This window comes from Vulpes vulpes, chromosome 7 (assembly GCF_048418805.1).
Source record: "Vulpes vulpes isolate BD-2025 chromosome 7, VulVul3, whole genome shotgun sequence".
Taxonomy (NCBI): domain Eukaryota; kingdom Metazoa; phylum Chordata; class Mammalia; order Carnivora; family Canidae; genus Vulpes; species Vulpes vulpes.
Window position 1 is genome coordinate 2,549,345 of NC_132786.1, and position 15,041 is coordinate 2,564,385.

The window sequence follows — 15,041 nt, forward strand, 5'->3', positions numbered from 1 at the left end:
AAAAAACCTCTACTGACATCAGAATTTGGAAGACATTTTATGCAAATGAAAAAGATTCTTGGCCAGTGTAGATGGTTGAGGCAATTATAACCATCTGCTACCTGTTAGTCCAACATGTTCTATCTGTTACAGACCTCGCATCTACCAAAGAGGGAATTCAGCACAGCGTAGACAGGGTCACTGAGACTCAGTGTTGGGGTCCAGGAGAGGGGTGGAAAGACAGCTATATTATTTTCTTTGGTTCACCCAACAGCATTTAGCCCATAGAGAGTGGCTGGGGTGCCCCCCAGTGTCCTCTGCATCACTAGCTGCCTCAGCCTCAGACGAGGATGTATCTATATCCCTACAAAACGTAGTTTTAATCAGAGGCACATGTTTTCACCAGTGAAAACCCATCAGTTTTAACCTATCTTGGACTTCACATGAACCATAGATCTTGGAGAAATTTGGATTTTCAACACCATGTCCATAATTAATCTGAGTATCTAAACTGGTTCGAGAATAAAACTCCTGCAGGGTCTTCCTGGCCCACAGCATATAGCAAACTTCCTTTTACCCTAACAGCTCAACCAGGCCCTCTTCCCTTTGTCCTGCTGGGTAAGAAGGAAAACAAAAATCCTTCTTCTCATCTCTTGTGCTTACAGAATTCTGAAAACTTCCTTTTGTGAAAACCTGTCTTTTGTAAGAAAGTAGCTTCGCTTCTGGGTTTCCCTGCTCCCAACTAGTGCCCATCTGGGGCATGCTTTTTCTTTTCTTCCAGGGCTAAAATATGAAATGTTGACCTTATTGCTCTTGGCATTTTGTTCACCATCCAGGCACCACTGCACAGGGATCAATACAGTAAAACAGAATTAAGTGCTGCTTCTTCTGAGATGTCAAAGGCTGTTTTGTGGGGCTCTTCCGATCTTAAAAGTTTCTACCTCAAATAAAAGTTATTTACACACTTCTATTATTACTGTTCACTCCTTTTTCTAACTCAGCCCTGTACCGGGTCTCGCTACTGAGTTACAGCTCCTGCTTCCAGTGAAGATCTTGAAATACTGGATAGTCTCAACCCTCAGCTCCATGGCACTCGACACTGTCAGGATACTTCTGTCCCAGGATCTGCATTCACACAAATGGAAAATCTGGCTTGTGCGTGTCCATTTTATGAAAGGAAGCTAAAAAAAGGTCACGAAGGGAACACCAAATCCACTTTTCAACAAAAGCCATTTCAGGTAGTAATTCTCCTTAGTGCAGCCGCTGAAAGATACCTTCGGGGGTATAAACCCAAGAAGGCTGCTAGGAAGGGTTCTCTGAAGGTCAGTGACTGATGGTCCTCAGAGATGGGACAGTGTCCCTCAGAGATGGGACACTCACGTGCATTTAGAGACAGGATAGCACCGGAGAAGGGCCTCGCAGGGAAGTGAGGGTGAATGCCAGGGTGAGTATGCGCTTGCCATGAAAGACTGGAATGGGACCCAATTACAAGGGGAAATGAAGCGAGGCTTTAATGATCTGCAGCGGGCACGTAGCGCACCGGGGCCATCTGCGTGCGGGCCGGGAAGTGATGGGCTTGTCTGTTGCTCACCCCTGTGGAAGGCTTTCTACGAGACGTGACACTAGCATTCTTCGATGATAGTGTAAACAACGCGAATAGGGCTCCTCATCCTTGCAAATCGGATTTAGTTTTCATATCCCTGTCCTTCACAACGGGAATCAAAATACAGGGAGCTTTGGAAGTCGTAAGAAAGGTCTTGCAGATTTATTATTTTTTTCTTGCAAGCATTATAGAGAAATATTTTAGGGTGAGAATTTGCAGAGGAATAGAGCAGGAATCCTCTGGACTTGCTGTGTGGTCTCTCTCACTGTGTGACAGAGGGCTGGGCTCTGATTTCTAAACATACAGGTAAAAGTTGTTAATGTACAATGATTTTTAATTTTTTTTTTGTACAGTGATTTAAAAAAAAATTTTTTTTAAATTTATTTATGATAGTCACAGAGAGAGAGAGAGAGGCAGAGACACAGGCAGAGGGAGAAGCAGGCTCCATGCACCTGGAGCCCGACGTGGGATTCGATCCCGGGTCTCCAGGATCGCGCCCTGGGCCAAAGGCAGGCGCCAAACCACTGCGCCACCCAGGGATCCCTGTACAGTGATTTTTTAATAGCAAGAAACATTTTTAGCCCAGTTAAAAATTTTTTGGTGTTCTCTTCTTGACCTCTCTTGCAAGCTTAACTTGCATGTTTATCTTCTGGAATACGAAGCCTAGATACAGAAACAACATGATATTATTCAATTATATCACTAGTTAAAAGAAACCTAGGATGCTGTAAATGCTTACACAGGTTTTTTGTTTTTTTTAATTAAGTGAGAAAAGATTCATTTATGTTCTGCACATAACACTGGAAACAGATTCTGATTATAACATACACTACAAATTTTTCACAAGTGCCAGATGAATTTTCATCATTCTTCTAGAAGTTTGTCTTAAAAAAACAAGGTGGCTTGTCATCAAAGGAAGACATGCCTTCTACAAAAATAATGTAGGCTTTGAAATGTTGATGTGGGAGCGGGTCCACCAGCAGGTGTGCCTCGCAAGCAAATGAGGTAGTGCATCCAGCTGACATCAAGGGAACCTGGCCTGGGGAGGTAACATGTGGCAGACGACGGCAGAATGACTGACTGGCCATTTGGGTGCCAACTGTGTTTGCTGAGAGCAAGGCTGTTCTCTTGACCAACCCTTGGTCTGTGCACGTGCGTGTGTGTAATTCATCATTTTGCTTCCAAGAATGAATGGAAGCGAGGGGACTGTAACACGCATCAGTTTTCTGAGCGAGAGTAAGTGAGAGTGTAAGAACTTGGATGGGTTTCCACTGGCTGGACCCCGGTGGAGGACCATTTCAGATCTCTTTGTTATTTCACCCTGGGGGTAGGGATGTTTTAAAACCTCTCATGAGCACTGTGCCAATTACATGTCAAGAGTGACACGAGGTCTTGTTATTGAGGTCACCTCTCCTGTAGGGAGCTGATTGGTTCCGCTCCTGGAGCACAAGCCTGGGTCAGCATCCACTCCTTCTTCCTACTTTAGTTCCCTCAACCTTCTCCCAGGAAAGGATCATTGTCTTTCCCCCAAATGCTCCCACAATGGCCCCTTCAGTATAGCATGAGTGGCAAAGGTCCCCTGCATCACCTGGGGACAGCTAAGTGGATAGGGGGCACCTGGTGTGGAAAATGGGGCACCTTTGGGAGATCGGGGCAATCACAGGAAACAGATCCTTCACTCTCTGTTCAAGTCTCTTATGTCTTCAAAATTCAATATACAATCAAGTGGGGGTTTTCTTCTTTTGTTGTGGAAGAAGCTATTCTCATGTTCTTTTTTTTTTTTTTAAGATTTTATTTATTCACGAGACAGAGAGAGAGGCAGAGACACAGGCAGAGGGAGAAGCAGACTCCATGCAGGGAGCCCGATGCAGGACTCGATCCTGGGACTCCAGGATTATGCCCTGAGCCGAAGGTGGTGCTAAACCGCTGAGCCACCAGGGATCCCTCTATTCTCATGTTCTTATTAAAAAGTCAAAATGAAATGAACAGGAAGTTTAAGAAGAGTTCCTTATGCTAACTTCAAACATATCATGGCCGTACAAGAAATATCTGCTCATTGCTTATGAGTTGTGGCTTAAGAGTCATTTCTCTATACCTTAAAAGTAAAACCAAAAGACCCTCAAAGTGTTCAGTCTCAGTGGAAAGGTTTTGCAGATACCTCAAATGAAAAGGCTCTGCTTGACTCTTTTGGAAAGGAAGTAGGATAAATGAATACAAAAATTTTCAAAAATAGATAAGGACTATTAAATAATATGTAATCTGAAGAGACCCACAGGATATGCAAAGCCAAATTAATTATTAGTGTCACTTCTCCTCCCTAATTTAATAATTTTGTACTATCTTAAAGAGATTATATGCATACTTGTTAAAAATAAGCTCCTCTGACCACCTAAGTATCCATTGGTCAATGGATAAGGAAGATAATGTATATATACATATAGATTATATACAGACATACAGATTCTATATGATGGAATATTGCTTAGTCATAAAAAGGGATAAAATCTTGCCATTTGTGACAACACAGATGGACCTAGACAGCGTTATGCTAAGTGAAATAAGACAGACAAAGACAAACACCCTATGATTTCACTTACATGTAGAGTCTAAGAAACAAATGAATAAATAAAACAGAAACAGACTCATATGGAAAGATAGAGATGCAGGGAAATGCCAGGACACCTGCACCCCGATGTTTCTAGCAGCAATGTCCACGATAGCCACACTGTGGAAGGAGCCTCGGTGTCCTTCACAGATGAATGGATAAAGAAGATGTGGTCTATGTATACAATGGAATATTAGTCAGCCGTCAGAGAGGATGAATACCCACCATTTGCTTCAACGGGGATGGAGCTGGAGGGGATTATGCTGAGTGGAGTAAGTCAATTGGAGAAGGACAATCATCGTATGGTTTCACCCATATGTGGAATATAAGAAATAGTGAAAGGGACCATAAGGGAAGGAGGGAAGCTGAGTGGGAAAAAATTAGAGGAAGACCAACCATGAGAGACTCCTTACTCTGGGAAACAAACACAGGGTTGCAGAAGGGGAAGGAGGGTGGGAAGATGGGGTAACTGGGTGACAGGCACTGAGGAGGGCACCTGATGGGATGAGCACTGGGTGCTATACTGTATGTTGGCAAATTGAACTTAAATAAAAACAAATATATATAAAAAAGAAACAGACTCATAGATACGGAGAACAACTAGTGGTTGTCATAGGGGTGTGTGGGGGATGGGCAAAATAGGGGAAGGGGGTGAAAAGGCAAAAACTTCCAGTTATGAAATACATAAGGCACAGGGATACAATGAACCATGTAGGGAATATAGTTAATACGTAATACGGTGGTATGGTGACAGATGGCCGCTAGATTTATTGTGGTCATCATTCTGTAATGTATATAAATGTTGGATCACTACGCCGCACACCTGAAACTAATATAATATCGTAGGCCAATTACACTCCAATTAAAAAAGTAACAAAACAAATTGCTTTGGGATTAAGATGATTATAAACATGAGTCAGGAAAAGGAGGGCCAACACAGAACACAGCATGAAATGAAAACACTTAATTGGTGGCATCAAGCTTGCCATTGATGTCAACTAGTCAAAGAGCTGTGAGGTTCATACAATTAGGGCAAAAGCTGAACAACTGTTCTTCTTTATTGACTTCCACCTCTTTCCAGTAATAGCTGTTCACATTCAGCTTCTTGATTTTGCCTCCTCCCATTCCACCCCCTGGCCCCCAGCAAAATAAGGCAGCAATATCATCCAGGTTAAAAAAAAAAAAAAAAAAAGGAAGACTCTATCAAGCCATGAAAAGACTATTTAAATGCATATTGCTAAGTAAAAGAAGCCAGTCTGAAAAGGCTATATACTGAATGACATTCTGGAAAAGGCAAAACTATGGGGATAGTAAAAGAATCAGTGGCTGCCAGGGGCTGTGGGGAGGAAAGGATCATTGGAACACGAGGGATTTTAGAGTAAAGCATCCTAAACGACACTGCAATGGTAGACACATGTGCCAAACTCTACAGATTGTGCAACGCCAAGAAGGAACCCGAATATCAACCAGAGGCTTTAGCTAATAATATTGCCCTACATTTGTTGCTCATTTCCAAGTGTACTATGTTGTTAGCAAGTATATAGCACCCAAAGTAAGTATGATGTGGCAAGATGTAGAATAATAAAGGAGACTACGTACACAGGTGGGGATGGTGGGGGTGTATATAGAACTCTCTAGACTTGCCCTTGGTTTTTCTGCAAGCCTAACACTGCTCTAAAAAATAAAACCAACCTAAAAGCCTATAAAATCAAACCTTAAGCTATTAAGCTACATGATAATAAGTCACTTGCAAGGCTAGGTCACTGTGTTTTAGATTAATTCTATGACCCCACATATATCTTATGTCGGCATTAATTTGATATGAATACATTTTACTTAAATAACTTTCGTATTAAAATGAAGACTTTACATGGTTTAGGGTTTGATTCCCATGACTAATGACAGGAAAAAAAATCTCTAAAAACTTAGTGTTTTAAAAGATAATAGGCCCACAGAAGTTAATTCATGCATTGATTTGTGTTGAAGCAGTGCTTTTTTAAAAAAAGAAAATTATTTGAGGGAGAGAGAGAGCATATGATCATAGCGGGGAGGCTGAAGGGAGGGGGGCGACGAACATGTGGGGGACAGCATGGCAGGGTGCACAGAGAGAGAAGCAGAGCCCCAACCGAGCAGGGAGTCCCATGAAGGACTTGAACCCATGGCCCTGGGATCATGAGCTGAGCTGAAGGCTGATGGTCAACTGACTGAGCCACTCAGGTGCCTGAAACTGTGCTTATTTGAATGAATTGTCTTTCCTCCCCCCCTCCTACTGCACTTCCCACGTGAACAAGGATTTTGAATCTAAATCTTTCTGTGGAAGGGAAGGAAAGAGGAAAGCACGGGTTATTAGCAACCTATATGATCCTCATTTTGAAATGTCAAATAAAAATACTATGTCTCCCTCCCTGGGCCTTTTCTCTTTCATAAAACAAACACAGACAGTAAACAGGCAAAGCAGCACAGAAAGACACGCTCTGAAGTCCTGGCTCACCGCTGAGAGCTATACGATGGGCACTTGTCACTTTAAATTCTTCGAGACTCTTCCCTCATGTATCAAGTGGAGACTTAAGTAGGTACTTCCCTGCAAGGTGAACTTACTAAGCTCTCAAGCAGACGCTGCTCCCTGTTTTATCTGTCTAGTTACTGTAGATGAGACTGGAAGCAGGCTGTGAGCTAAAGCTGATTCTAGTGATGAAGAAAAATGAAATAGTGGTTCATTTCTGATTTATGACTTTGCTCCCCCCCCTCTTGAGTTCATACTTCAAATGCTAATTCCTCACGGACAATAGAGATGGGACAAGAGTTTGAGAATGAACCTACCTGGGAGGAGAGGTGTGAATTATGAATGAAAAATTATCGAACATTTCTTTAAGAAGATGAGCTCACTTAGATAAATAAGCACACTTCATTGTTTTTAACCGCTCTATTTAAAAGCAAAGGAAAAAAAGTCTCATTAGATTAGGCCACAGAGTCCATCTATTTACGTCCAGAGCATGGAGGTGACACATCCAAAATCTAGCCATGCTTGCTCCCAGAAGAACGTTAGCAGTCATATGAAATATCTGTTGTAAGCATTTAATGCTTTTTTTGGGGGGGCGTAGCCAAAGCAAACATTTGAACGTTTGAAACAGAAAACCAAGGAAACATTTTTCTATGGTTTCTCTGTTTCTCCGTCAGCTGTTATAGAAAAGTCTGCAAGGAGGCCAGCCTTCTCCAGTGTGATTAGAAAGCTGCGGGGGAGGAATCTCCAAAGTGCTGACTTATTGGGTAACTCCACTCTTCATGGTGTTTTCCTATTTTGTCTTTCATGATATTCAAATAAAGTGTGACCTGATTTCATCTCATTGTGTTTGCCTTCAAGGTCTCCAAGGTTTACATTGTAGGTCCCCAGTAAGATTATGCAAAGGATCTTCGTAGTCCGGGCTCCTTTCCCCGAAAGATGCTATAATCTCCTTCCCTGGGTCCTAAGAGGTGGCTATGCTGAGTGGCAGCTAATCTTTGTGCAGGAGGCACCGGGAGATGTCACAGTCTGCGAGGGTAAGGTCAAAGTCCACCTGGGTACTGCTAGTTGGACTTGTTGCTCTATTTCTTATCTTAACCCGCATGGGTACCATATATGGTAACTGTTATGCACTGGCCTTTAAAATTGCAAAGTGCTACACAAACACAATGTGTCATCATATTTACAAGATAGAGCGTTAAAAATCACACAATAGATTCTCATTAGTCACAGCCTTTATGTTCCATAGAATCACTGTGAACACCAGACTCGTGAGTATTGAACTGTTGCTCCTAGGGGAAATACGCAGTTAGGTTCCTATGAGCTTTGGGTCACATTTCGTCACCCAATCAATACATGACCTTGTTCTATATGTGCTTTTGTTAAAGACACCTTGTTTAATGTATATTGTTGATCTGCTAACGTTGAATTCATAGCCAACGGTGCTAAAACTTAATGCATGAATTAAGCCCATTTAACACACATATTTTGTCTGGAAAGCACATCACGGCCTTCTTGCTTAGGAACAATTGCATTTTAGTACTACAGTTAGATGATATCTTAAATAGTGAAATCACCCACTTAAAAAACTCACAAAAATGCAAAACAAAAACAAAAACAAAAACCCCGCAAGGCACTAAATAGACCAGAAAAATACAGTTGTTTATACCAAGAGAGCTGAAATTAAAAGGCAGTGTTGCTTTATTGCAACCACCTCAGCTGGGAATGTATACGCTCTCCTGCTCATGTTTGCAAATGACCGCAAATGTGCCACTAGCACTCCTTTTGGGTTATAGATAAATCTTAACAAGTAGGTGAACTTGCAAATATGAAATCTATGAATACTGAGGATCGATTGTATGTACACAAGAAATTGAATTTTCTCTGTCTTCCAGAAAATTTCTGGATATATTATAATGAGAGGAGTTTTGGCTTTCACAATGTTTATTTAAGAAATAATTGACTATACAAATGTAAGCTGTGTGTCAAAGGCAGGGGATCTGAAGATTTGAGACAGAAATAGGTCCCTTGTTTTTGATAGTGTAGCTTGAGCAAATACGAAAAATGCCATGAATTTCTGTTCTCTCACTGCATTTTAATGATAAACGCCTTTTTTTGTTAATTAAAAATAATCTAATTTTGGAAAACAAGATGGAAAGATAATGGTACCAGAGTGTTTTCTATTGAAATTTCTCAAAGATTTCGCTGCTTATTTTATTCTTTAGAACTTGGTATTGAGGTCAAGCCTTCCCTTATTTTTATAAATTGAAAATCAAAGATAAGATGTAATAATACTTCTGAGATGTACTGAATACTTATTACGTGCCAGGCTCTGTGATAGGCATTTCACACTCATGACATCGTTTCTAGTCTTGACAACAAAGCATATGCTGTGGGGAATGCCATGATCAGGAAATTGAAGCTCAAATGTGCAGAAAACCTGCTGAGGCTCCTCTAGTAGGTGGGACAGCTGGAAGCCCAGGTGTCTGATACCAGAGCCTGTGCTCCTAACCTTCCCTCTGTGTAATCTCCTCCACCAGTCTATACTTTTTTTTTTAAGATTTTATTTATTTATTCATAAGGACACAGAGAGAAAGAGAGAGGGAGAGACACAGGAAGAGGGAGAAGCAGGCTCCATGCAGGGAGCCTGATATGGGACACGATCCCGGGTCTCTAGGATCATACCCTGGGCCAAAGGCGGCGCTAAGCTGCTGAACCACCTGGGCTGCCCCTCCAGTCTGTACTTTATTAAAAGATTTGCTTTTGCAGCTATTTCACCTTGATGTAAAGAGTGGATCTTCAGGTCCTAATGATGTAATTGTTAATTGTAATTGTTAATTGTACTTGTTTAAGACACATTTAGGTGACAAGCAAAGATAATTAGGATATTGATGGTATACTATTTTAGAAAGGGTACTGAGTTAGCCTGTTATGTGACCTTGGCCCAATCACTTCACCTTTGTGGCCATCATTTTCCTCAGCTGTGATATTACAGAATTTAAATAAATGACTTCTTAGGGCCTTCTATGATTCCACAAAAGTAATAATAATGAACAAAATCCCAATACATTTCTAAGAATGACAGTTGAAGGCAATTAAAAAAGAATGAGAAGCTAGCCTGAAAGTATAAGTCACTGGGCAGATTCCTTCCACGTAGATTTCCTTCAGCCTGTAGGAGATCTTGGACATTAAGACTATGCTAAATTTTCTTTAGGATGTGAAAAATTGATATAATTGCTTTTCTTCAATTCTAATATTACTTCTCACCTATCACTTAAACAAGGTCTCTCATCAGTGTTTTACTTCTTCTTTAATCATTATAATAAAAGCCAAAGGCAACTAAGCAGAAATTTCAATTAACTATTTGCCATTTGTTCATTTATCAATTCTGCCGCAGTCCACTCTCAGGATGTGGAGATAAGTCACAGGGGGATATGTTGCTTTCAGGGCCTCTCTCTGAAAGCAATGGCTGGGAGGTCAATCTACCACATTTTCCTCTGTCTCCATTTCTAGAAATGCATTATATGAATCATCCCCTTCAATAACAACTCTAGGAGAACCACAAAATTCCAAGTTGTAAATAAGTATTTCATTCCTATACATTTCCTAATCCCTAGTGGCAAGGGCAGGAGAGTCGAGAGTGAACAGAGAGATGCTGGTGCCATCATCTCATGGCCCCTTGTTTGTGGGCTACCCCCCTGCAGTGTCTAGGGCACTAGCCCCTGGCAAACTAACTACCACCCTGGAAATAAATGAGTCCAGAGAATAGTTTGGACTGGATCTTGCTTTACTCCTATTACTTTTTATTTTTATTTTTATTTTTTTTAAATGTTCTGTGATTTTTTTTAAAATTTTTATTTATTTATGATAGTCACAGAGAGAGAGAGAGAGAGAGAGAGAGAGGCAGAAACATAGGCAGAGGGAGAAGCAGGCTCCATGCACCGGGAGCCCGATGTGGGATTCGATCCTGGGTCTCCAGGATCACGCCCTGGGCCAAAGGCAGGCGCCAAAACGCTGCGCCACCCAGGGATCCCTACTCCTATTACTTTTTAAACACAGAAACTTGTATCGAGGTAGTTGTAAAGTCACATGGTGCTGTAAGAAATGCTAGAGAGTTCCCTAGCATATCTTACCCAGTTTTTCCCCAAGGAAGCACTCTGAAAAACTAGAGTAGATTTTCACAGTCAGGATATTGAGAGTGACACAATTCACTAATTGTAGGTATATCATTTATGTTTGTGCAGAAATTATAAAATTCTTTTTAAAAAAGATTTATTCATTGAGATAAAGAGTGAGTGTGAGCAGAGGGAGGGGCAGAGGAAACAAGCAGACTCCCCGCTGAGTAGGGAGCTGGACATGAGGTTCCATCTCAGGAACCTGAGATTGTGACCTGAGCCAAAATCAAGAGTAGATGCTTAACTGGCTGAGCCATCCAGGCTCCCCCAAATTATAAAATCCTATACAATTTTATGCCTGTGTAGGTTTGTGTATTCACCATTACAATCAAGACAATAATTCCAACAATTCCTAAGAATTCCTCGTGTTGCACTTTTATACCTCTTTACATCCTCTTTGTCCTTCCCTCCTGCTCCTGTCACCAACCACCAACAGCCAGTAATCTCTCCTTCATTTCTAAAATTTTATCATTTCCAACATGTCATGTAAATGGAATCACTAGGTCTGAAGCTTCTGGGATTGGCTTTAATTACTTATTGTTTGGTCCCTTCCGTGGTATGGAGATGACACTTGTGTTGTTTTTCAGTGGAGCTATCTGCTTTTCTCTTTGGCCTTTCTGAGTGATGAGCCAGGACCTAGTCAACACTTATGTGCCCACAGAGGGAATGGGGGGCAGAGATGAGAGAGATTGTGATTTGCTCCAGGAAGTACTCAGTTTCTGCAGAAGACCATGCCTCAGTGGAATAGTCTTGACTGTGTTCAACACAGAAGTCTTAATTTTGTCTCCCAATCCCAAAACTACTTGTCTCTCAGTGTTGCCTTTAGTAAATGGCATCACCACTGATCCGTCTCTTCAGGCCAAAAACATGAAAAATCTTCTCTGACATCTCTTCCTTTCTGTCACATCTGATCCATCACCAAATCCTGTGGGCTCTACTTTTAATATATTCTTATTCCAAATACTTCTCCATTGCTACCACCACCATGGATTTGGTGCAGGGATCACCCTCTTTCTCGTCTAGATTCTGAAATTGCAATTTGCCTGGTCTCCTGTATCCATCTTGCCTTTCTCCCTGCCCCCCCAAATGGCTGCAGTTAATATGGTGGCTTTTAATACATAAATCATATCAAAGTCTTCTACTTCCCATCTTAGAATAAAAGGCAGATTCTCCATAGTGGTCGACAGTCTGTACTAACTGGCTGCAGGCTGGCTCTCTAACTTCAGGTATCCCCTACTACTCTGTCCCATCCTTCCTGTGATCCAGCCGCAGCATCTTTCTTGCTGTTTCTTAAATGAGTCTGGCATGTCTCTATCTAGCCACCCAGTCTCTGCATTGCCCTGCATGCTTCCTGGGATGCTTTTCCTTCAGGTGCCAGCACATCAACCTCCCTAACTTCATCAGAGCTCTGTTTTTTTTTTTTTTTTTAAGATTTTATTTATTTACTCATGAGAGACCAGAGAGAGAGGCAGAGACATAGGCAGAGGGAGAAACGGGCTCCCTGCAAGGAGCCCGATGTGGGACCTGATCCCTGGACCCGGGATCATGACCTGAGTTTAAGGCAGGCGCTCAACCACTGAGCCACTCGGGCATCCCCAGAGCTCTGCTTAAATGCAGTCTCCCATAACAGGACTTCCCAGCCAGCCTAACACTCTCTACTCCTGAGCCCCCTTTATTCTTCTTGATAGCATTGATCACTAGCTAACATTTTATCAGACAATTATCTTCTCATTCATTGTCCATGCCCATTAGAATATATGCTTCATAAAGGCAAGACTTTTCTGTTTCATTCATTGTTCTATCTCTATCACTTGGCATATATAAGCACTCAACATACTTTTGGGTGAATAAAGGATTTTTCTCAATTCCTTTACTCATATCTTTTAACCCATCAAGGACAAAGCCAGTCACAGAGTTTTCCTGTGGTAGAGACAGTACCCACCTGTCTAGCCAACACAGGGAAGACAGGAGGCTACTTTTTAGCCATAGAGAATTTGTTGAAAGGGAGTACATCAGATTGTGTTCATGTCCCCAGTTCTTTCCCCACTGGCCTTTGTCACTGCCATGTCACCTTGCTTTTCCTTCTACTGAAGAAGCACAGTCTTTCCTCTCTCCTCAACTCTGGATTGGCCACATAACTTCCTTTGGACAATAGCATATTAGTGGGTGTGGCAAGACCAAAGGCTTGAAATGTGTTCGCACGAGTGGGCTTGTGCTCTTGCCCCTCTGCTGTCGTGTTGCAGTTAAATATTCTCATGTTAATTATATGATCCCAGGAGAAAGATGCCAGATGTATGATAGAGACACTCAGCCCTTCGCTGACCCACAGATTAATGAGAAAAAAAATGATTGTTGTTTTAAGCCACTGAGTTTGGAATTGTTTGTTACATAGCAGCTTTTTTTTCAACAGCTATATGATACAGGAAGTAAAAGCAAGGCATATGTTGTTGTTTTAAAGCCTGAAAGAACTATGAGAGAAAGAAAAATGCAGGAGACAGAGGAGCTAAGCTTTATCCCAGAGAGCATGAGGCATGTTTATCAAAGGTGAGAGATGGGACTGAGGGGAGAGGGCTTGTGTCCTGCTTCCCAATTTGGGGCTCTGGGAGGAGACTGCTCTGGAGGGGGTCTTGCATCAGTGTGGGGCATTAAGATAGGGAAGAAGAGTGAGCAGATAGCCCCTGAGTCTTGTGAGGAGTGGACTCTGAGATAAAGCCAATGATTTGCCACTGGGGCTTGCCATGTGGAAGATGAGGGATGTGCAGAGACTAGGGGTCTGTCTCAAGTGAGAGCTGAGGGGACAGAGGGAAGCAAAAGGAGCAACAGTGGGTGTCCCCTGGAACACTGCATGAGTCAGATGGAGACTATAGGTTCACTGACCACAGGTTTTACCATCAGGATGCTGGGCTGGAGGCCGGCAGATGGCAGGTCATGCAAACCCAAGGAAGGACAAGATGACCCCAGGCCCTCTCTGTGATGATGTAAAACACACACTTAAGCTGCCACACCCTGCTGCCCATCCCTGTCTGTAGTCTATATACCTGGCCACTGTCTTGTAGAAAGAAAGCAGGGGATGGGAAGGCCACTGGAGAGACTGAACATTTTTATTCCAGAAGGACAGAGCACAGCCAGAAGGGACTGTTGAAATAATCAAGCCAGATCCAACTGAAAGCTGGACTGGGCTTTAGTTTATTTATCCTTATTTTCCAGAAGGAATATCAGATCCTCATAGACAAAGAGGCTGCATTTCCAAGTTGTAGTGCATCACAACATGCAGTTCTTCAGTTTGGTGTTCCTGCAGCCTGTAACTCAACTCCTTGGGGCATCTTTCACCCTGCAGGTGATGCTATCTTTCTAAAGTGTCAATCTGCTCAGCTTATTCTCCTGATAAAAAAACATTCTTCCATGACACCTTTTTGTTCCCAGGATAACACTGAAACCTTAACGTGGCTTTAAATGAATCCTGCAACATGCAGGCACTGCCAGGGTCCTGCCTTATGCCTCCATGCTCACCTCTGCCTCCAAACACCAAAGCTAGTGATCCCCCACGCTCTGCACTTTCTTCTGGCCTGGAGAGCACGTGGGGCAGGAACACAGGGTAGCAGGAGCTGCTGGGGAGTTAATGCTCCTGGAAGCAGCCCTCGCCCAAGCTGGCCAGGGAGGAGGGGGAGCAGGGCCTTGGCTTCCTCCCGCATCAGGTGAGATAGCAAGGCAGGTTGTGTACTGCCTCCCAGGGCTCCCCACTGGTTCTGAGCCCCTACTGCCCACAATGGTGAGCAGTTTGATAAAGCTTCATTTCTTTCCCTGTTTCATTTCTCCACTGCTCTACTAATATGCCCCAGGGTCTTCTCCCAAATACATTTGTTTTCAAACCCTCATCTCCTCATCTTCTCCTCACTACTCTCCCAAGACACTTGTCCTTTCCTGGACCACAGGCTGGGGCTCTGATCTCAAGCATCCCTCTTGGATGAACTCAAAGCAAGACAGGTGATCACCCAGTTTATCATCTCCACTGGGTCACATTTTTAGAGTGAACCTGGGCATTGCTGATAATTCACTCCTGTCTTGGCAGGAGGAAACTGGGACTGTCCCCAGCGAATGAGGACACGTGGACACTCCTAAAGCCTGTCTTAGTCTGCACCTGCTCATTGCAGTTGCATTTTTATCTTTGTCGTACTCTGG

The 15,041-nt window shown here is 42.6% G+C and overlaps 1 protein-coding gene across 1 annotated transcript in view; it reads right to left on the bottom strand.

The window, feature by feature from the left end:
* CNTNAP2 (contactin associated protein 2) overlaps window positions 1-15,041 on the bottom strand; it is a 1,945,511-nt gene that overhangs the window by 104,053 nt on the left and 1,826,417 nt on the right. The window lies entirely within an intron of this gene.